A 24,454-nucleotide genomic window follows, 5' to 3' on the forward strand; every position below is an offset into this window, starting at 1 on the left:
GCACTGTTGGTGGGAATGCAAACTAGTACAGCCTCTATGGAGAACAGTGTGGAGATTCCTTAAAAAATTGCAAATAGAACTACCTTATGACCCAGCAATCCCACTGCTGGGCATACACACCGAGGAAACCAAAATGGAAAGAGACACATGTACCCCAATGTTCTTTGCAGCACTGTTTATAATAGCCAGGGCATGGAAACAACCTAGATGTCCATCAGCAGGTGAATGGATAAGAAAGCTGTGGTACATATACACAATGGAGTATTACTCAGCCATTAAAAAGAATACATTTGAATCCGTTCTAATAAGATGGATGAAACTGAAGCTGATTATACAGAGTGAAGTAAGCCAGAAAGAAAAACACCAATACAGTATACTAAAACATATATATGGAATTTAGAAAGATGGTAATGATGACCCTGTATGTGAGACAGCAAAAGAGACACAGATGTGTAGAGCAGACTTTTGGACTCTGAGGGAGAGGGTGGGATGATTTGGGAGAATGGCATTGAAACATGTATACTATCATGTAAGAAACGAATCACCAGACTATGTTTGATGCAGGATACAGGATGCTTGGGGCTAGTGCACGGGGATGATCCAGAGAGAGGATAATGGGTGGGAGGTGGGAGGGGGGTTCATGTTTGGGAACTCATGTACACCCGTGGTGGATTCATGTCAATGTATGGCAAAGCCAACACAGTATTGTAAAGTAAAACAAAGTAAAAATAAAAATAAAAAAAAATGTATTCTATATACCTAGTTCCAAAGCATGAAGGAAACAGGTAAACTGCCCAGTCTATTGGGCTTACCAGGCTTATTGGTTGATTTTCTTCCTTTCTAATTTGGGTTAATGTTGTTAGTGCAAAAAATATAAAAAGTTAATTCTTAAAACTTACACTGCTAGAACAGCATTGACTCATGAAGAATCCCAAAGTACAAAACATGGTTTCCTCTACACTTCCTACTATCTTATTATCTATCTATGCACTTGTGAGTGAAGGTGGTTAAGAAATTATTTCTTTTTTGATAACATATTTCATGTCAGGCTTTTAGAACAGAACTAATGTATTTGAACAACAAATTCGAAAAGCAATTTCAAGGACACCATTCACTAGAGCAAGGATATGTTTTCCCGCAATATTCTCATCTGCTCTCATGATTGTTCGTCTGTCAAAAGCAAATTAATAAATATCTTAATCCACCTGGCAGCCACTGGTTACAGCAATAGAATGACCTCTGTTAAGAGCGTAGCTAAAGTGACAAGCTCTCTTCATGAATAACAGTAAATGTGTTTAGTGACAGATATTGATAATACCTTTTAAAATCATTTCCCCAATCCATTATAAGTTATCCTCTCTGGATTCTTCTTAGCAGGTGCATTTATTATTAAATTTATGCTCCTTTATAAGAGCATATTTTTATGCTCTCATAAAAAGAAGAAAATTTTTTCCCTTTATGAGAAGGGAATATCCTATAATGTCCTCTACTGTTTAAGTGCATTATATTTATTATATAATTTATTTTTAACTATAGCCTTTGAGATAATTATGTGCTTTTTATCGATGAAGACATGAAGGTTAAGCTGACATAGAAACCAATATAACCAAGATATTAATACAGTGTGATGGGCTCCAAAAATACATTATTTTTTCAACATAAAGATCAATAAACAATGTTACTTTTGAAATTGTATGATCACAAATTTAAGTCTGAATTTTATAGTAAAAGTAATAATGCTTTAGAGCTATTAGGTTTACATGAGATCAGTTCAGTTCAGTTCAGTAGCTCAGTCGTGTCTGACTCTTTGTGACCCCATGAATCGCAGCATGCCAGGACTGCCTGTCCATCACCAACTCCCAGAGTTTACTCAGACTCATGTCCATAGAGTCAGTAATGCCATCCAGCCATCTCACCCTCTATCGTCCCCTTTTTCTCCTGCTGCCAATCCCTCCCAGCATCAAAGTCTTTTCCAATGAGTCAACTCTTCGCATGAGGTGGCCAAAGTACTGGTTCAGCTTTAGCATTATTCCTTTCAAAGAAATCCCAGGGTTGATCTCCTTCAGAATGGACTGGTTGGATCTCCTTGCAGTCCAAGGGACTCTCAAGAATCTTCTCCAATACCACAGTTCAAAAGCATCAATTCTTTGTCGCTCAGCCTTCTTCACTGTCCAACTCTCACATCCATACATGACTACTGGAAAAACCATAGCCTTGACTAGACAGACCTTAGTCAGCAAAGTAATGTCTCTGCTTTTGAATATGCTATCTAGGTTGGTCATAACTTTCCTTCCAAGGAGTAAGAGTCTTTTAATTTCATGGCTGCAGTCAGCATCTGCAGTGATTTTGGAGCCCCCCAAAATAAAGTCTGACACTGTTTCCACTGTTTCCCCATCTATTTCCCATGAAGTGATGGGACCAGATGCCATGATCTTAGTTTTCTGAATGTTGAGCTTTAAGCCAACCTTTTCACTCTCCTCTTTCATTCTCATCAAGAGGCTTTTTAGTTTCTCTTCACTTTTTGCCTTAAGGGTGGTATTATCTGCATATCTGAGGTTATTGGTATTTCTCCCAGCAATTTTGAGTCTAGCTTGTGCTTCTTCCAGCCCAGCGTTTCTCATGATGTACTCTGCATATAATTTAAATAAGCAGGGTGACAGTATACTGCCTTGACGTACTCCTTTTCCTATTTGGAACCAGTCTGTTTTTTTTCATGTCAAGTTCTAACTGTTGCTTCCTGACCTGCATATAGGTTTCTCAAGAGGCAGGTCAGATGGTCTGGTATTCCTATTTCTTGAAGAATTATCCACAGTTTATTGTGATCCGCACAGTCAAAGTCTTTGGCATAGTCAATAAAGCAGAAATAGATGTTTTTCTGGAACTCTATTGCTTTTTGACATCACCAGATGGTCAACACCAAAATCAGGTTGATTATATTCTTTGCAGCCAAAGATGGAGAAGCTATATACAGTCAGCAAAAGAAAGACAGGGAGCTGACTGTGGCTTATATCATGAACTCCTTATTGCCAAATTCAGACTTAAATTGAAGAAAGTAGGGAAAACCACTAGACCATTCAGGTATGACCTAAATCAAATCCCTTATGATTATACAGTGAAAGTGAGAAATAGATTTAAGGGTCTAGATCTGATAGATAGAGTGCCTGATGAACTATGGATGGAGGTTCGTGACATTGTACAGAAGACAGGGATCAAGACCATCCCCATGGAAAAGAAATGCAAAAAAGCAAAATGGCTGTCTGGGGAGGCCTTACAAATAGCGGAGAAAAGAAGAGAAGCGAAAAGGAAAAATATAAGCATCTGAATGCAGAGTTCCAAAGAATAGCAAGAAGAGATAAGAAAGCCTTCCTTAGCGATCAATGCAAAGAAATAGAGGAAAAGAACAGAATGGGAAAGTCTAGAGATCTCTTCAAGAAAATTAGAGATACCAAGGGAATATTTCATGCAAAGATGGGCTCGATAAAGGACAGAAATGATATGGACCTAACAGAAGCAGAAGATATTAAGAGGAGGTGGCAAGAATACACAGAAGAACTGTACAAAAAGATCTTCACAACCAAGATAATCACGATGGTGTGATCACTCATCTAGAGCCAGACATCCTGGAATGTGAAGTCAAGTGGGCCTTAGGAAGCATCACTATGAACAAAGCTAGTGGAGGTGATGGAATTCCAGTTGAGCTGTTTCAAATCCTGAAAGATGATGCTGTGAGAGTGATGCACTCAGTATGCCAGCAAATTGGGAAAACTCAGCCTTGGCCACAGGACTGGAAAAGGTCAGTTTTCACTCCAATCCCAAAGAAAGGCAATGCCAAAGAATGCTCAAATTACTTGTTTACATGTTTATATGTGTGTGTGTATATATATCTTTTCTCTTAACTGTTGAAACTTTATGATTAGCAGAATGGTTAGCAGAATAGAAGTCCCTGAAATACTTCTTTATTGTGAAATGAAATCAATTACCCTAAGAACTTAGACATAAAATCACCCTCTGCAAGAGTTTACTAAGAATCAACACCAAATTGGGTAACAGAGGCAGGAACAGAAGTGATCAAGTCTAAAAGATGGTTTATAGATGTGTTTCCAAGAAAAGCTTGGGAAACACTCAAAGCCAATCATGGAAATCAGGATGCTTGAATTTGGACTGTGATTAAATAAAGCCTGGGATATAGATTGTCCTTGTGCTTCTTCACCAAAACTGAGGGCTAAATGTCCCCAGTAGCTGTTCTTCCTCCCAGGGGTCCTATTGAAGCTGCACTGTCAATTTATCAATATTAGTTTGATATCACAAGTCAAGGCTGAATCTGGTAGAGCAAATACCTAGAGCAACCAGAATCTATTTGGGCTTAAAAGGTATAAATGATCATGTTTAAGGATGAAAACAAAGTCAAATGCACCATTTCAGCTAGCAAATCCAGTCAGGGGTTGAATGCACAAAGGGAAGTAGGCATCTTGAAGCCGTAAAGGCACAGGACAGAAAGCGGAATTGAAGAATTGAAGGAGGAATTGGAGAAGGCACACGAAGATTCTTAGTTTTAAGTTTCTCAAATCATTCTCCTCCTGGGTATTGAGTCGGCTGTGCTTAAGTCAGTAGGCCTGAGTTAAATACTGAGAAGTGAGATGAATACTGAGAAACTATCCTAGCCATCCTACATGAAAGTGAAAGTGAAAGTGAAGTCACTCAGTCGTGTCCGACTCTTTGTGACCCCATGGACTGTAGCCTGCCAGGCTCCTCTGTCCATGGGATTCTCCAGACAAGAATACTGGGGTGGGTTGCCATTTCCTTCTCCAGGGGATCTACATAAGTTATAATTAATCAAACTTGTCACCCAAGCTTTAAGACAAGGAGTATTACCTGAAATAAACAGGATATTTAATAAGCATAGTGGGATCAGTTCATCAGGAAGACATTAAAATAATAAATGCAATGTATCTTAATTGGGGTGATAATTAGATGGGTGTATATATTTACTTATATTCATCATATTCTAAGATCTGTGAATTTCATTTTCTATCAAGTTTTACAGAATGTGCCAATTTTCAGCTATAATATATAATCAGCTATATAATAATAATTTAGCATATCCTATCAAAAAGGTATGCATGTGTTAAAGGCAGAGGAAAAAGAGAACTACTTTAGTCCTACCTGGAGAAGTCTTTCTGAGTCCATTCCCAGATTTTTAGAAACATGAAGTCAAAGAATTTATTAAGCTAGTTTATTTCTCTCTCTATATATAATGCCTGGCATAGGGTCTGATGCATAGCCAGTCAGTAAGTATAGAATATATACTGATTAATCAATGCGTTCGCCTATCTGCCTAGTTTCATAGGGATAATGGCTTCTCTTTCTTCAGATTCTTGAAGGTAAATTCTGTGTTTATTCTTTGTCAGCAGCAGTGAACATGAGTCCTACTGTTTGGTATTTCTGAAATTAGATGCTCCCCCTTTGTCTTTAAAATTTAGCACGTTTTTGCACACCCATGTTAACTGCAACATTATTCACAACAGCCAAAAGTTGAAAATGTCCAATAATGGGTAAGCAAAATTGGTATATACATGTAATGGACATTATGCTAAGTGAAATAAACCAGTCACCAAAAGACAACTGCTGCTGCTAAGTCACTTCAGTCGTGTCCGACTCTGTGCGACCCCATAGATGGCAGCCCACCAGGCTCCCCTGTCCCTGGGATTCTCCAGGCAAGAACACTGGAGTGGGTTGCCATTTCCCTCTCCAATGCATGAAAGTGAAAAGTGAAAGTGAAGTCGCTCAGTTGTGTCTGACACTCAGCGACCCCATGGACTTCAGCCTTCCACGCTCCTCCGTCCACCAAAAGATAAATATTGTATAATTTTACTTTTATGAGGTATCTAAAAGCATAAAACTCATAGAAATGAAAAGTAGAATGATTGGTTGGGGGCAGGAAAAATGGAGAGTTACTGTTCAATAGGTGTATAGTTTTAGTTTTGCTACATAAAAAAGTTAGTCCTAGAGATCTGTTGCAGAACAAGCTGAACATACTTAACTCTGTTGAACTGGACAAGTTAAAATGAGTAAGATGTTACATTTTATGTGATTTTTAAATCACAAACTTTGTTTTTTTAATATGATTAGCTCTTTCATGTCTCATGTACAGGGAATGTAAAAGTAAGCTGCCAGCAAAGATGTCTGTCTCAGGTATGGCCTTTAAGATAACTTCCTTTACCCAGTGAACTTGGGTCTCTGTGTTCCTGGTGCCAAATTTCTATGATTTCTTGGCTCTGTCCTCCAACTCTCAATGAGTGATCCAAGCTCTTCCCCTTGTTTTGCTGCCCTTCCTGATATACTGCTTGTTGACCTGATTCTTACCATTGCTGGTCCCTTGTTGACTCAGCATATTCCTTTCACACTTGGAGCACCAGAGACCCAAGTAAGAAACACTACCTCTATGTGGCAAGGCCTGTAAAATCTCCACTTCCTTGGTTACACATCCTGTTCCTCCAAAACAAGGCTGATAGGGAATTTTGTATCTGGCAGTAAAATGGGCCCAGTGCAGACATGTGAACCAAAATCCTTGTACCAACTTTACAAGCATCCTGCAGTAGAGAACATTCAGATTGACCAGAGACCTCTGCTCAAAGTCTCCTAGCAAGGGTATAGTTCTTCCTATAGAAGAAGGCATGCCATGTCAAGTGTTCAGTTTTGGAGTCAGAGAGCTCTGAGTTCAGACCCAAGCTCTGCACTTTCTTAGAAAACACTCTTTGATGTGAAGCCTTTCATTTTCATCAGCAGCGTGGATGTTATAAAGCTAAACAGCTAGGGATATGTCGAAAATGAGATAACATTATATAAAGTAGATACTTAGTAGTCATTGTTACGAGACTTCTCCGGTGGCTTAGATGGTTAAGAATATACCTGAAATGCAGGAGACCTGGATTTGATCCTTGGGTTGGGAAGATCCCCTGGAGAGGGAAATGGCTACCCACTCCAATATTCTTGCCTGGGAAATCCCATCGTTAGGGGAGCCTGGCAAGCTATAGTCCATGGGGTCCCAAAGAGTCAGACACGACTGAGTGATTTACAGTTCAATTTCAGTCATTATTACATGGTAGATGTTTGATAGCTTTCTTAACTTTTCCTTTTCTTTTATGGGGAATTAAGACAAGTCTGTGGGAACTAAGTTACCTAGGTCAGGACAGAATCAGCAATAAGTAGTCTCAACTCAGAGATGCAAACATTAGAACAATCTCCAGCCTCCCCTTTCCATTTGACTAAGGTCATATCTGAGCCAATGAGAGGACTTGATTCTGGGATAATCTGGTAACTTGAAATTTCTTAGCATTTGTGAAATTCATTGAATAACATTTTGAGCTTGTAAACATAAAGGTAAATTCCATATTCCTCACAAAACACTATCATATAATCACAGGTGGTAAGCAAGATTTCTTGCAACCTGACTAAAGGATTCGTTTCATGGATGAACATCATTAGGGTCATTTAAGTGTTATTTGTAAGAATAAATTTCTTCAACCTCTGTCCTAACCTGGCCATATGGTCTAAGATTCTCTGGAAGGATGATCCCAGGGCAGGTGGCACCACATCAGTTCACAAAACTAGTATCTTTAGCACCTGGAGATAGAGTTTAGGTGATTCACTAGAGTAGTGGTGTAAGGTACAGAAAGAAAACTCTAGCAAATCAGAGATAAAGAAATGACTTTGACACTTAGGTGCAGGCATTTTATGGAGATTTAAGGCAGGATAGTGTGATCACTCACCTAGAGCCAGATATCCTGGAATGGGAAGTCAAGTGGGCCTTAGGAAGCATCGCAATGAACAAAGCTAGTGGTGGTGATGGAATTCCAGTTGAGCTAGTTCAAATCCTGAAAGATGATGCTGTGAAAGTGCTGCACTCAATACGCCAGCAAATCTGGAAAACTGAGCAGTGGCCACAGCAATGGAAAAGGTCAGTTTTCATTCCAATCCCAAAGAAAGGCATTGCCAAAGAATGTTCAAACTACCACACAATTGCACTCATCTCACACACTAGCAAAGTAATGCTCAAAATTCTCCAAGCTAGGCTTCAACAGTAGGTGAACCATGAACTTCCAGGTGTTCAAGCTGGATTTAGAAAAGGAGAGGAACCAAAGATCAAATTGCCAACATCCTCTGGGTCATTGAAAAAGCAAGAGAGTTCCAGAAAAACCTCTACTTCTGCTTCATTGACTATGCCAAAATCTTTGACTGTGTGGATCACAACAAACTATGGAAAATTCTTCAAGAGATGAGAATATCAGACCACCTGATCTGCCTCCTGAGTAATCTGAGTGCAGGTCAAGAAGAAACAGAACTGGACATGGAACAATGGACTGGTTAAAAATTGGGAAAGGAGTACATCAAGGCTGTATATTGTCACCCTGCTCTATGCAGAGTACATCATGTGAAATGCTGGGCTGGATGACTCATAAGCTGGAATCAAGATTGTTGGGAGAAATATCAATAACCTCAGATATGCAGATGATACCACCCTTATGGCAGAAAGTGAAAGAAGAACTAAAGGGTCTCCTGATGAAAGTGAAAGAGGAGGTGGAAAAGTTGGCTTAAAACTCAACATTCAAAAAACTAAGAACATGGCATCTAGTCCCATCACTTCATGACAAATAGATGGGGAAACAATAAGAGACTTTATTTTCTTGGGCTCCAAAGTCACTGCAGATGGTGACTGTAGCCATGAGATTATAAGACACTTGCTTCTTGGAAGAAAAGCTATGACAAACCTAAACAGTGTATTAAAAAGCAGAGGCATTACTCTGCCGACAAAGGTCCATATAGGCAAAGCTACACTTCTTCCAGTAGTCATGAAAGTATGAGAATTGGGCCATAAAGAAGGCACAGAACCAAAGAATTGATGCTTTTGATCTGTGATGTTGGAGAAGACTCGTGAGAGTCCCTTGGACTGCAAGGAGATTCAACCTATCAATCCTAAAGGAAATCAGTCCTGAATATTCATTGGAAGGACTGATGCTGAAGCTCCAATACTTTGGCCCCCTGATGCTAAGAACTGACTCATTGGATAAGACCCTAATGCTGGGAAAGATTGAGGGCAGGAGGAAAAGGGGACAACAGAGGATGAGATGGTTGGATGGCATCACCAACTCAATGGACATGAGTTTGGGTAGGCTCTGAGAGTTGGTGATGGACAGGGAGGTCTGGCGTGCTGCAGTTCATAGGGTCGCAAACAGTTGGACATTACTGAGCGACTGAACTGAACTGAATGAAAAACCAAAATCAAAGGAATCTTTGTCTCTTTGGCTCCTCCAAATCCTGACCAACTCCCAAAAAGGATATGCAACAAAACAAAACACACCAATAGTCAATCAGAATAGTCAAAGGACTGTAGAGTGTTATTATAACACTGAAAGTTAATAAAGAAAGCATGAGTATTGTGAATTGGTAAAGAAAGAGATTTAAAAAAGTAAATATAGACTAGCCTAGCAAGAATATAATTTACAAAACAACATGTGAGGCCCTTGCTGCTGTTTTGACAAAGACTAATATAGGAAGGTACTTTGTTCTTTGGTTTTAGAAGAAATTAAAGAAATATTAAGGGGAAATAAACCACAATTATCCTCTCTAAATAACCTATTCGTAATATTTTACCATCTAGTGCTTGTTTTCATACATCATACCTTACAGTTATAATCAGTATAAATGCCATTTTATACTGACAATTCAATTACTGTGCTAACATAGCAATTTTTCCATATGACTAAGTAATTTTAAAAGTTATTATATTCTCCCCTTCTTAATACTTTTATTTATTCTTTTTTTATCTCTCTCTACTGTGTAGGAGACAGTCATACAAATACTTAATGGCTTTCCACCTCTGAAAAAAATGAAGGGCAATTGTCAGTGGTACAAAGGGCATCTCTTCCAGAAGTAAAAATAAACGATTACATGGTGCATTTTCTGCCACAAAGAAGGAAGTTCAATGTCTAACAAGCCACTTTGGGTTCTGGAGATAGCATTTGACACCCAGGAATAGTAATAGGCCCATATACAATAAATGTGAAAACAAAGTAAAAATTATCATCTTTAAGTGGGATCCAGAATAGAAAGTCTACAACAGAACTAAATGATGATTCAGGAAGTCCTGCCATGAAGGCATAACAGTCTGGCAGACTCTATGGTAGACCACAAAGATACATGTATGCTAAGTCATTTCAGTTGTGTCCGACTCTGTGCGACCCCATAGATGGCAGCCCACCAAGCTCCCCCATCCCTGGGATTCTCTAGGCAAGAACACTGGAGTGGGTTGCCATTTCCTTCTCCAGTGCATGACAGTGAAAAGTGAAAGCAAATTCACTCAGTCGTGTCCGACTCTTAGCGACCCCATGGACTGCAGCCTACCAGGCTCCTCCATGCATGGGATTTTCCAGGCAAGAGTATTGGAGTGGGGTGCCATTGCCTTCTCTGAGATACGTGTATAGTTTGTGGGAAAGTCCAGTAAAAGAAGTGCAATAAAAGCACCTTGGGAGCAAGAACACTTACACTAAAAATAAGAAAGTAATTAGTCTGTATTATCACCACAAAATTGTACCATAGCTTTTAGTATGATATTTCATCATAAGATTTTCTAAAGCACCAATAATTGCCTTACTGGACCCCCCAGTCTACATGTCTACTTATTTCTCTGACCCTTCGTTACTTCTCAAATCTAAATTGAAATGGCATTTAATCATAGAAGACTGTTCTGACTCCCAGTTTGAACAACCCCATCTTCAACTCATCCAGAGTTACTTTATTTCATAATAATAATTGCATTTGGTAATTACATTTGTGTGTTTGTTTTATATCTATACCCTTCTGTATCTGTCTCTATATCTAAGCATCGTGAAAACCATGATCATCAAGTCAGTTTTGTTCACTGCCATATGCTCAGTATCTAGCACAGTGCCTGGCAATAAGTAACTATTGAATGAATGAATGAATGCAAGCTCAATGATTTTTCTTTTCTTTTTTTTGTATGAAGTTTTCTTATAAATAAATATGATAAAGTTCACCAGTTTAATGGAAATAGAATATGAACTTGTTATAATTCTGACTCTCATGGAGCTTTCATTCTAGTCATGGAGACTTTTTGAAAACATAACATCTAAGCTGACTCTTATTTTTAGATGAAGGTCTATCCTGCGAAAGGAAAATAGGGAAGAGAACATGTTATGTATAGAGATGGTAGCAAAAATTCTATTGTGGAATCAGGTTTGCCAAATATGATGAACAGATGTCCAATAGGTTTAAAGAACATAATAAGTAGGTAATTATAGAAGATGAGGCTATGAATGTAGGTAGAAACAAGTTTGTTTAGGACCTTGTGAGTTTTGGTAAGATTCTTTTACTTTATTATAAATGAAGTATAGAATCATACTAAGTTTTAAGGAGAGCAACAACACCTAATTCAGATCTTTAAAATGCTGTTCTTCCTTTATGTAAAATAAAGAGAATAAAAGTGGATGGAAGGAGTGGAAACAAGGACACCCATTAGTAAACTGTTGTTTCAGTGTGGGAGAAATATGATGGCTTCCAGTCATAGTTTGGAGGCAGAGAGTCAGGAGAGGACTTAGCAAAAGTTTTTAATTCTAACATGAATTAAAAGTGCTGGTTGTGAGATAATGAGGGAAAGAAAAGAAACAAAGATGACTGCTACATTTTCAGTTTGGTAAAGTGAGTGGAAGGTGGTATGTTTTCTTGGGAATAAGGGTAATTTTGGTTGGAGACAGAGCTAGAAATCAAAAGTTTTTTTTAGGCATGTTAAATGGATACTGCTTATTAGAAATGTAGCTGGAAATGTCAGGTAGAAGTTGGGTAGCTGAGTTTAGAATACAGGAAAGTGGTCAGGGTGTAAAGATACATAAAGGAAGTAGTCAGTATGACTGAGATCAAGGAAGTCTGAGAAGAGAAAAATAGGAGAAAGGGCCAAGGTTGGTCGCCAAGCCCATTGACATTTACAGGTTAATTGAAAGAGGAGATTCCAACAAAGGAGACTGAGAGCAACACCAGGAAAATGTTGTGTCATAGAAACAAAGAAAATAGTTCAGGCAAGAAAGAGCCATTAATTATCAAAATCTATTAGAACAGTTGAGCAAAGTAAGGACCATTGGATCTGGCAAGCTGGAGACCATTGGTAATAATGGCAGAAATCGTTTCAATGGAATAGAAAGAATAATAGCTCAAATAGAGTAGACTGAAAAGAGAATACCTTAATAATATTGGCAATATCATCACTCCACTCTAATGCCTATTCAGCAAATTAGATATTTAGTCAACAAATATCTAATTTGTTTATTCAGTCATTTAACAGTTCTCACTAGCAAGAAGCTAAGGTTTCCAGGTAGTTAAGGGATGGACCCTATCCTTGAAGGTATTATCTTTTAGATAACTTAGAACTCCCAGGAATATATCATTAAGTTCTAGAAATTTTTCTATTATAGCTGTTCAATTTTGTACCTGCCAAAAGGTGATTTAAAATTTTATATCTCCCTGATGCTTTTTTCAGGAAAATTAAGATAAGGCTTGATCTAGTTATACACCTTTTCAAATTCTTCACTCTGGCAAGTGTTTCCATTCATTTTATAATGTTTTTTATGTTCAGTATATTAAAAAAAATCCTTTCATGAGTTTAAATGAAGTAGAGGATGGCTATTCATACTCATAACTTCTTTAACAAGTTATCTTTATTTGCCCTAAATTCTTGTGCTAAATGACTTGGCAGTTTGGGGTCAATAGCTGACTATGAATAGATTCTCTTATTAAATTCGCTAGTTCTTCAATAACAGCAGAGAACTCATTACAATGAATGAGTTTCTTAGTGCAGTAATTAGAGAGTTTGATATTGATTCTCTATGCTGTGACAATTGCTGGCATTTCTGTAACAAAAATAACCATTATATTTAGAGACTCCTTTAAATACTGAATAGAAATAGAAGCACAGATACATCCATTATTATATCAAAAGTAGTTAATTTCTTTTCTCTACCACAATCCAAAGATAATGAACTGTTCTTCTACTTTACTGACTTGAGATACAGATTAGATTGCTCTTTCAGACTATTTTACTTTCAAAATGAAAGATGTTTATTATTATCACTGATACAAGGTTAGGGTTTATTTCAATGTCTATCATACTGAAATTTTAAAAGTAAAAGAAACCCGTGATCCCACCATTCAGAAATAATTATTGTGTTATATATATATATATATATATATATATATATATATATATATATATATATATATATATATGTGAAGTTGCTCAATTGTGCCTGACTCTCTGCAACCCCATGGACTGTAGCTTACCAGGCTCCTCCATCCATAAGATTTTCCAGGCAAGAGTACTGGAATGGGTTGCCATTTTCCTTCTCCATGGGATCTTTCCAACCCTGGGATCGAACCCAGGTCTCCTGCATTGCGGGCAGACGCTTTACCATCTAAGCCACCAGGGAAGCCCTTATATATATATATATATATATATATATATATATATATTGCAAATATTTTTCTGTGCTTTTGTCTAAATTTAATGCTTGAGAATAGGTCTTGCTGGTATACCAATGCTCCTTTGTATTTTTCAGGGAATACTTTTATTTAGTTGATTTTTTTCTGTTTTCAAAGAAAATATTGGTTTTTGTAGAATATTTAGTGCTTCAGAGTAATAAGAAACCCCTTCACCATCACTACCACTAATCTTATCAACCAAATTAAAAAAAGAGCCAATAGTAACATTTGGGTGGTTATCCTTCCAGAATACATTTTACATTTGTAGTTAGTTTACATTAATAGAGTATTTATTGTGGATAATTTTGTATAGATTAAATCATATTATGCATATGTTTTGCAGCTTGCTTTATTTAAAAAAATTAAGTCATTGCATCTTTTAATGGAAATGAATGCAGAGGATATCCGTATGTGGTTGTAAGTTATTTAATCAATCATTTATTAAGGAGCACTTAAATTCTTCTTTTCAGTTATTTTTTACTATTTTGAGTTGTGATGAACATTCTTGTGCCTTCTCATTTGAACTCTTGTCAGTGCATCTCCTTGTCTATCCTTAATCTCAAAGTAGTATTCTCTTAAAATGTAACTCAAGTGTTTTGGCCATTGAAATGATATAGCTATAAATATATACATTGTTAATGGTCTGTTTCTGGGTGTTTTGGACTCTTATATCTCCCCTTGGTTTTCTTTTATGAGGAAGTCAGCAGGGTCAGATGGGGTCATAATGTATCATCTAATGTTTAAGAAGGGAAATAGGGCATTACAACCCCCTCCTGTGAGACAAGTGGGTACGCAATGAATAACTCCTTTTATATGAAGTCCTAGGAAATGAAAACAAATCTATACAGACAGAAACTCAGTCATCAGTTGCTGGTGATGGTACAGGATGGGAGGGGCAGGGCAGGGAGATTACAAAGGAGATGAGGAAGCTTTTGGAGTATGATGGATCTGTTCATACTCTTGATTGTAATGACAGTTTCATAAGAGTATACAAATGACAAAACAAAATAAATTGGACACCTTAAAATGTGTGGTTATTGCATGTCAATTATATTGACAATTATTGATAAATTTGTCAAAAATATTACAGAAAAGTATTAATAATGGACACAGATACAGACACAGCTTTCAAATACAATAGATACTGAATTGCAACCTAATATTACATATTTACATTTTGCTTTTAAATTTATTAAGAACTTTAATTACATATTCCCACTTAATCCTCCCAATAGTTTTGCTGGGTATGCTAGTCAGGCATTTTAATCCCATTTTACAGCTGAGAAAACTGAGACTCAGAAAAGTTAAGTTGCCCACGATCAAAAAGCTACGAAGCACTGGGTCTAGACTTTGCCTGTGCTGTGCTGACTTTCCATTCTGTGCAGTTTTCTATGACATTGCATTGACTCCCTCTCATCAGTTACACTTTTGATCCCTGATTTTTATGATCTCTAACTTGATGTTGCATTAAGCATTATACAGATCTGGAGAATATTATTCAACCTTCAAAAAGGAAGGAAATTCTGACACATGCTATATCATGGATGCACAGGGGGAAAACCATTGTAAAATTCAATTTATATGACATATCTAGAATAGTCAGATTCATAGAAACAAAATAAAATGGTGCTTTCCAGGGACTGCAAGGAAGGGAGAATAAGACATTATTTAATGTGAACAAAGTTTCAACTTTGTAAAATGCAAAGAGTTCTGGAGATGGAAGTTAGTAATAGTTTCACAATAATGTGAATGTACCTGGTGCGGTGAACTGTACACTTAACAATAGTTAGATAATAAAGTTAATGTTATGTGTATTTTATTACAGCTTAAACAAAATTTTGACCTGAGGTTTTTAACATACTCTCTATGTTACTCTTTGGACAGGTGGAAACCTAGGAAGCTTGTGTGGGCTTATTACAAAAACAACAGCAACAACAACAAAGTGTCAACTGTTGACTTTGTTGATGTTCTCAGCATGCACTGAGACTTGTTATAGACTGCTAGCAAAGCCAGGCTACAGTGAGCCTATCCCTATACAGAAAGGGAGTGAAATAAAGCATATGAAATGTTCTCTGCCTCAGGCCTGCAGTCTGACTGGAAATCCCATGATTTGGAGCCTTAAAGAACTGGGAAAAATCAACTTCTGTACTCGGTCAGTTCTGCCACAATTTTTAGCTGCAGTCATCCTCTTGATTGCTTCTAGATCATTCTCTACATAGTAGCCAAAAGAATAATTATGGTGTTATGCTAAGTGAAATAAGTCAGAAAAATACAAACACCAGATGATCTCACTCATATGTGGATTCTAAAATAGTTGAACACAGAGAAGTAGAGAATAGAATGGTGATTGCCAGGGGCTGGTGGTGGTCGAAATGGGGAGATATTTGTCAAATAGGAAAAAAATTTTATTTATAAGATGAATAAATTCTGGGAATCTAATGTAAAGAATAGTGACTGTGGTCAACAACACTATTATATATACTTGAAAGTTGCTAAGAAAGTAGATCTTAAATGTTCTCAACACTCACACACACACATGAACAGTATGATAATTAACTAACCTTATTGTGGTAATCATTTCATGATATATAAGAATATTAAATCATCATATTGTACACCTTAAACTTACACAATGTTATATGTAAATTACATCTCAATAAAGCTGAAAAAAATACATCATTTCATGTTGTCAATTCCTAAAGGCTTCCTATTTCATGTAGTACAATATCTAAACATGTCAGTGTGACATATAAGGTGCTATGTCATCTGATCCTCAGTATCTGGGCCTTTTGGAGCTACTTGTAGCACTCTGCCTCTCTCAGCATCCCCCAGACCACTGACACTCTTTTTTTAAACATGTCAAACTCCTGCCACAGGTCATTTGCACATGCTACCACATTGCTTGAAAGGCGCTTTCCTCTACTTTTCAAATGGCTTCTTCCTTGTCCTTTGGATCTCAAATATTACTTCTTCACAGAAGTCTCTTATGAGTACCTTATTTAACATGGATCCATCTATTATTCTCTGTCTCTTTCCCTCTTTGTTAACTTTATGACATTTAACACAATTTGTAATTATGTCATTATTGATTCACTTTATTTTTCTGTTGCCCTGACTTGAATCTCAGCTCTTGAAGTGCTGGAACTTTTGTTTGTTTTGTTTGCTATTAGCCAGAGTACCTAGCAGGAATTAGGCACTTAATAGCAAATCAATAAAAATTTGTTGACTGATTGAGTGAATAAAAACAAAAATTAAATACAACCTAAGTACCATCAATAGAGGAACAGGTTTTCTATAAAGTGCCATTCTATTGTTTAATAGAATGAGAGAGATGCCTATATATATAATATTGTTACATGAAAAAGCAGGTACATAACAGTGCACTCTTGTAGTAATATATTTAATAAAAATGTAGAAATGTGATTCATGGATTGATTCTGGAAAGAATTATCATAAAATATAGGTCAGAGGGAACCTCAAGAATTCCAACTCACTTCTAGCATTCAGAAATATGTGCTTTCTCACCTAGAGGAGGCATGAGTATAAGATAGCTTCAGGCTCTCCAGGAGGAGCATCAGATGGCCTTGTAGACTTTGCAGTTTTGAGCTTGAGGCCACTTCTTTTTCCAAGTTATGCCTTCATCTCCTTTGCCTCAGAGATAAGAGTCTCTTCCTGCAGCACTTTAACACTGTGATCACCAACAGTTATGCTTCTTTTCCCAGCCTGGCCACAGAGTGGAACACAATCTCCAAGAATATGCTTTCCTTGATATTCTGAAAGGAATGTATGAAGTACTTGGGCATGAAGTAGCTGAGCAACAATGCCTCAGAGTCACAGGCAAGCAGGAGTGGTGGGGAAATCCATCCTGTGTTTCTAGGAAGGATTGTGGTATAACACTAGGGTATAAAATTTTAAATCTCCATCAGTGGCAGTAGGCAATTTCCAGCTCAGTCTGGATAGCTGCCAACTTACTGGTGTATAGTTCCATGAACATAAATTCAAGAATGCATTTTCTCTTATTGAGACATTTTGAATATATAATATTAAAAGTATTTTCCTTCAATTCCTGATTATAGGAAGACCAGTCTTCTTCCTTACTCCATGATCCCTGCATCTGACTATGAAATAGAAATGATTATCCTCTTGAAACCATTAGGAGAAAATATTCTGTCCGCATCCCCTCACTCATGCACCCCATAGAAGGAAGCACTTAACTGAATGGGAGAAGGTCTTCAGAGTTACAGGCTTCTGTAAGAAACCACTTGCCCTACAGGTTACATATATTCATTCCTTTCCCCTCTCCTGGCTTCTCCCTGTGGCAAGCCTAGTAGTTATTATTTACCAAAAAAAATGTTTTGATATTTCTCCCTTTGCAAATTCTATTTCTCAACATGTTCAGAAAGATGAAAGAGAAAGGTCTCCATGGAAATGTTCTTTGCCTTCATGGCTTAAGTCTCATATTGATGGATGTCTATCTCTGATCCACAAAGTACCAAGTAATGTGGATGCTTAAGACAGAATGAGGTAACAATATATTTAAGTAACATTTATGGAATTTAGCAAGCAAAGGCCACAAACAAAGCTAATGAATGAATGAAGATAAAAAGAGCTAATATTTAGTGAACACAAGCTAGGTGCCAGAGGCACACACAATTGGTAACATACTTCATCAATCAGGGTCCTTTCCAGAAACAAAGTTCCACTCAGATGATTTCAACTCCAGGACCTTTAATGAAAGGACTGTTTACAGAAGACTAGACAAAGTTGAGAGAACCAACAATGGATGCTGAAGCATCCAGGAGTAGGAATGGGCAAAAGCCATTAATTATGATGCTTCAACCTGAAGGGCTAGAGGAAAAATAGTGTTGCCAGGGCCCAGTAGCAGCACAGCCCCTGAAGAAGGGGCTGTGGGACAGAAGGAGAAGGGTCAAATCTACTGCCACAATGTGCCAGAACCAGAATATTTAAGCAGAGAGAAAGTACTGAAGAAAAACCAGCTACTTCTCCTTTTTCCCTGTCTCTTATCAGTGCCAGAAGCAATCAGAAATAAGCCAGAGAGTCTGGATGATGCAGTGTGTAGGGATCAGCCTTAGAGCACAGAAGAGGGTAGAGAAGGACAGAGAATGAATTGATCAGAGCAAGGAAGGGTGAGAGAAAATGAAAAGCAGAGAACACAAATGAGTGATATAAATTACTTAATTTTTAAACTATCTTGTGAGATAAATACAGTTACTCTCATTCTACGTTTTTTAAAAAGTGAGATTTAGAGATGGTAAATAAACTGTTCCATTAGAGTCTACAGGCTGAACAACTAAACTATTCTAGATGCAAAGTATATGCCCCCAGAAATGTTTGCTTCAATAATTAATTGATTAAATAGGATCTATAGTTGATGTAATTAGGCATGCATTTTCTTTATAAATATAAGCTAATTAATCATAGTAATTTTTGGTCCATAAAAAAGAGATGGCTTTTATCCCCTGAGATACCAAATGCCACTTAATTAGGATTAGGAAACAAATGAAGGAACATACAGATTAGAGCTGAAAGGCAGAGGAAGCAGAGATTCACAAGCAACGGAGAACACAAAAGGCAGGTTCTTAGGAAGCCAACAGAGCCAAGTCTTAGCTGAGTTCCAAACATCTTTCCTCCTCATGTCTGTTGTGATTCAGACCAAAGGTGCCAATTTAGTGTCTAAGCACGTGATTCCTGCCTGACTTTGAGCACTTCCATGTGCTGTTGCCTGGGCTTGAGATAACTTTCTTCCCTTTCTTTTCCAGATCTAATTATCCAATCTGTTTTTCAAAGCCATGTTCAAAGCCGTTTCCTATATGAGATCCTCCTTAAGGCTAGGGATGTGTCTTATACTTCTGTGTACTCCTCATGCCTTACAAATAGCCTGAAACATGTAAGACACTCTGTGAATGTGCTTAAATTAATTAAACTAAGGAGAAATGATAATTGAGTTCTGAAGCTTGCAGACTTTGGGGGAAGCAACATAGACAAAGGACTGAAATTGGGTAGGTATTATACAGGTAGACCAAATTGATACTTCACTTTTCTCATTTTACATGTTATCTTCTCTCTTATAGTTGATAGCTAAAGTTGACCTGAATCATTTTGATCACAAATATACACTATCCCTTCCCTAATAGAATGGCTTCATTTTAATATAATCTTTTTAGGAGTTATTGTTTATCTCAGTTTTGGCTAGTCTTAGAATCCATTATTAAAAGCTTCTTTTCTCCCCATTCCTCCCACCCTCCATGCACTCAGATTTATATGGAGTTGATTGATGTGTTAGTTAAACATCATACAAGGCATGGAAGAGGCTATGATGTGGATAAAATGTGGTTTCTGACACTAGAAAGTGTGGGCTATAGCAGGAAGAGTAAGAAAAGATATGCAGTAATTGATCAAAAGAATATAATTTTTGAGGTGCAAACATAATTTCTAGAGTGTAAAGAGATGAGAGAACTCACTTCTTTTATTTCTATTTGGGTATAGATGTTTTACAATTTTGTGTTGGTTTCTGCTATACAACAAAGTGAATCAGCTGTGAAAGTGAAATTTGCTCAGTCATGTCCAGCTCTTTGCAACCTCATGGACTGTAGGCCAGAATACTGGAGCGGGAGCCATTCCCTTCTCCAGGGGATCTTCCCAACTCAGGAATCGAACCCAGGTCTCCCACATTGCAGGTAGATTTTTTACCAGCTGAGACACCAGGGAAGCCCAGAAATACTGGAGCGGGTAGCCTATCCCTTCTCCAGAAGATCTTCCTGACCCAGGAATTGAACCGAGGTCTCCTGGACTGCAGGCAGTTTCTTAACCAGCTAAGCTACCAGGGAATCAGCTATATGTATACATGTGTCCCCTCCCTCTTAAACCTCCCTCCCACTCTCTTCCATCTCACCCCTCTAGGTCACCACAGAATACTAAGCTGAGCTCCCTGCCCTATACTGCAGAACTCACTTCTAAAAAGGAGAATAGGAAGGGCTACATGAAGAATACAACATCTTTTTATTTTTATACAGTTTTCAAAATGCCATAGACTTTATGTTTATGAACCAAGGACCAGCTAGAAGAATTATAAAGGTTTTTGCTACCTCTTTTAAAAGGATTAGAAAGGGAATGGCATTCAAATTTAGAGTGACACTGGAAGAAACGGGGACAAAGATGCATGCCATAGAGGATGATTTATAAAGTTATTCAATTCAAGGAAGCAGATGCTCAGAAACTAACATGACTCAGTTCAGTTCAGTTCAGTTGCTCAGTCGTATCCGACTCTTTGTGACCCCATGAATCGCAGCACGCCAGGCCGCCCTGTCCATCACCAACTCCCGGAGTTCACTCAAACTCCTGTCCATCGTGTCAGCGATGCCATCCAGCCATCTCATCCTCTGTCATCCCCTTTTCCTCCTGCCCCCAATCCCTCCCAGCATCAGAGTCTTTTCCAATGAGTCAACTCTTTGCATGAAGTGGCCAAAGTACTGGAGTTTCAGCTTCAGCATCACTCCTTCCAAAGAACACCCAGGACTGATCTCCTTTAAAATGGACTGGTTGGATCTCCTTGCAGTCCACGGGACTCTCAAGAGTCCTCCAACACCACAGTTCAAAAGCATCAATTCTTCAGCGGTCAGCTTTCTTCACAGTCCAACTCTCACATCCATACATGACCACTGGAAAAACCATAGCCTTGACTAGACGGACCTTTGTTGGCAAAGTAATGTCTCTGCTTTTGAATATGCTATCTAGGTTGGTCATAACTTTCCTTCCAAGATTGTAAGATTTTTTGTCCTTCCCCTTTGCCTGCCCCTCATTAATAAGAACAAATTTTCACCTCCTTGGGAGTGATATGAGAATGTATGATGGGAAAACTGTATCCATTTCCATTATAGAGGACATCTTTACAGACCATAACGTGAGGGGTTCTACTGGATGGGAGATACCCAGCTCCCCTATACCACTTTGAAGCTCCAGAAATTGGACAATAATTAAGTGATCCTATGACAGGCAATTTTAATTTTGAGACATTTGAATTTCAGTCTCAAGTATTAGATTATCTTAGTTGACATGTAAGTCATATCACAAATGACAACAAAACTATTGCAGATACTGAGAAGGATTCCCACATTTTTACTAGGTTGAAGGAACTTTCCTGAAAGGCTCTGAGTCACCTATCACACAGGGTTTTGAATGTACAGCAGACTTTAGAGAAGGATGAAGACTTTCCCACTTTATTATGTGGGGTAGTTGGCCCTTCCTGATTCTGCATCTCAAGCACCCTCATAAAGATTCAGTAGTGTCGTTACTCTCAGCTGGCAAAGACTTTGAAATATCACTTTCATTCTCACTTTTCCTATTAAACTTTTTCATAGAAGAGTGAATGTGGAGATTTATTTTCTTTCTAATGTAAACTGTCTCCTAAATACACAGAGATTAAAAGGCCAGAGTGGTTATTATTATTTTATAGTTTTAAATAACATTTCTTCCATTATGGTTGTCATGTATCATTATAGATATTTTAAGAAATTGTAAAGGTTCCGTTTGGGATTGCTGGCCAGATTCTCTTTTTGTTTTTTCTTCCCATTTTTCAAGCATTGCTCTTTGAAATGGCAAACAACAGCAAAATGTTTTTCCTTTTATTTAATGAAATGATCTGTCTTGAGAATGAATTAGTTTCTCAAGGCCCTATTCAAACATAAGACTCAATGGCCATGATCAAGTTTGTTAAATATAAAGAAAATTCTCACACGGAAAACAAATCTAGACTGAAACCTCTAAGGTCCTTTCTAGCTCTTAATATTCCAAAACAGCATTTCTTTTTTAATATAGCTAGAATCTTAGAAGATGCCAGTACACCAGGTTCAGGTTATAATCTAGGACCATGGAAGATATTTTCACCAGCCATTTTCCTCTTCAATATTAGCCAGACATCTGGTCTACACTGTACCCATCAATCTCCTTTCTTGCCTTGAGTTTTTATGATATTGATTACCGTAGGGTTGGGAGATTTTATTGCATAAAGTTTAAAGCATGTGTACACTTGATAAGGAACACAAAAGTAACTAAAAACTCTCCACTATAAAACATCCAGTATTTCATACAGTCTATTTCCTTCCTTATCCCCTAAAGATAGTTCTGATTCTATCACATCAGGCCTTCAGTAGCTTCAGTTGCCATCAGCAAAAAGTAAATTTCCTTAGTGTGACATACAACGTCAGACTCTCAGCCTCATGCCATCTTCATTTATGACTTTATTCCAAGCAGGCCTTTCTCTTACTTTTCCTATGTTACTGGACTTTTCTAAACAAGGCTTTCCCCCCTCTCCATTTCTGTGTCTGTCTGTCATTCCTTCTGTTTAGAAATTACCTGCTTCTCATGATGACCGTCAACAATTAACGGCGGACACCTCCCTTAACAAGTGGTCACATAACTAGTCACCCTTCTCTAATGCTGTTGCGCTTTGCATGTACCTCGATTGTAGCTCTTCTCTGATAGAACTGTGGTTATTTGCAGGCTCACTCCTCGGAGAAGGCAATGGCACCCCACTCCAGTACTCTTGCCTGGAGAATTCCAAGGACAAGGGAGCCTGGTAAGCTGCCGTCTATGTGGTTGCACAGAGTCGGACACGACTGAAGTGACTTAGCAGTAGCAGCAGGCTCACTCCTACTAATAGACACTCTTTTTGAGGGTATGGACAGTGTTAACTCAGTAAAGTGCTTATGACTCCACACATTTTCTTATATTTTAGACTGAACTATATAAAACTGCTGATATTTAACGATTTTTTGACCTCAAAAATGACAATACTTATATTATTTTTGCCCCATTTCATATTAAAAATACCTCTCAAAATCCTGTTGAAAATACACTGAGACAGACAGTATGCTCACCAGGTATTGCATTTGAAGCTCTATACTTCCTGACTCCGTTGCTACTGATAAGGACCGTACAGTGAGGCCTGATCAATAAAGCAACAACAAGGTGAACAGAAGTGTGCCCCTTGGTAGCTGAAACAGTGAAAATAGCACATACATTTTTCCAGGTGCTCATCTCTTGCTATAATGACCAGGGAAACTGCATGTTCCAGATGGTGCAGCTACAGATGGTAAAACTTTTTAGCTTGGGCTGCTGGTGCGATAAACACTTGACTTGAACTTCCTTGGGTTCCCACCAAAAGGAAAACACCATCTCTTGCAAAGTTTAGTCTCAAAAAAAAAAAAAAAAAAAGAAAGAAAGAAAACCAACTTATAACAGTGCTGTAAATTCTGGATATATATTGAATAGATCAACTTCTTACTATCATTATTTATGTGTGTAGTGTATATCAGGAAAATAGAGAATAGCAGCATTAGATCTGGAATGATTAAAGGAGTCTTTATGAGAGTCAGTCAGAGAAACCTCTCAACTGTGCCAAGCCTAGTCTAACATGAGATCAATTACCTTTCTATCTCCAGAGGTGTTAACCTTGAATTTCCAATTAGCAAATGATTCTAAACAAAAGAAGGCAGATGTTGTAGTAAACCACTCACTTTGTGCATGCATCTTTAATAAGTTCCTTTTAAAAGCCTTCTTTTTAGACAGTGCTCAACTGCATGTTAACAAATCCCCAACAAAGAATTTTACATTAAAAAATTCTTAGTTCAGAAGAATAACACCTCTAATAATTCTGTGAGAATCACAGGGCACTGAGACTGTCAATAAGATATTAATAACTTTATTCTCCAGACTTTTGTTGAAACCAAGACAATAATTATCTGAGTTGTTATCTCTCCAGTTACATATTTCCAAATTAGAATATAAAGGCATAATTGTTATGTACAAAATCCCATGGACGAAGGAGCCTGGTAGGCTGCAGTCCATGGGGTTGCACAGAGTCGGACATGACTGAAGTGACTTAGCAGCA

The 24,454-nt window shown here is 37.8% G+C and overlaps 1 long non-coding RNA gene across 1 annotated transcript in view; it reads left to right on the plus strand.

Annotated features, from left to right (window-relative positions):
• The window catches only part of LOC138433256 (uncharacterized), a 152,764-nt gene that overhangs the window by 42,618 nt on the left and 85,692 nt on the right, over positions 1–24,454 (plus strand). Inside the window, exon 2 of the long non-coding RNA XR_011254219.1 lies at positions 23,065–23,140. This is a non-coding gene — a long non-coding RNA (uncharacterized lncRNA). The remainder of the gene's footprint in view (positions 1–23,064; positions 23,141–24,454) is intronic.

The sequence above is a fragment of the Ovis canadensis genome, chromosome 2 (genome assembly GCF_042477335.2).
Source record: "Ovis canadensis isolate MfBH-ARS-UI-01 breed Bighorn chromosome 2, ARS-UI_OviCan_v2, whole genome shotgun sequence".
Classification (NCBI taxonomy): domain Eukaryota; kingdom Metazoa; phylum Chordata; class Mammalia; order Artiodactyla; family Bovidae; genus Ovis; species Ovis canadensis.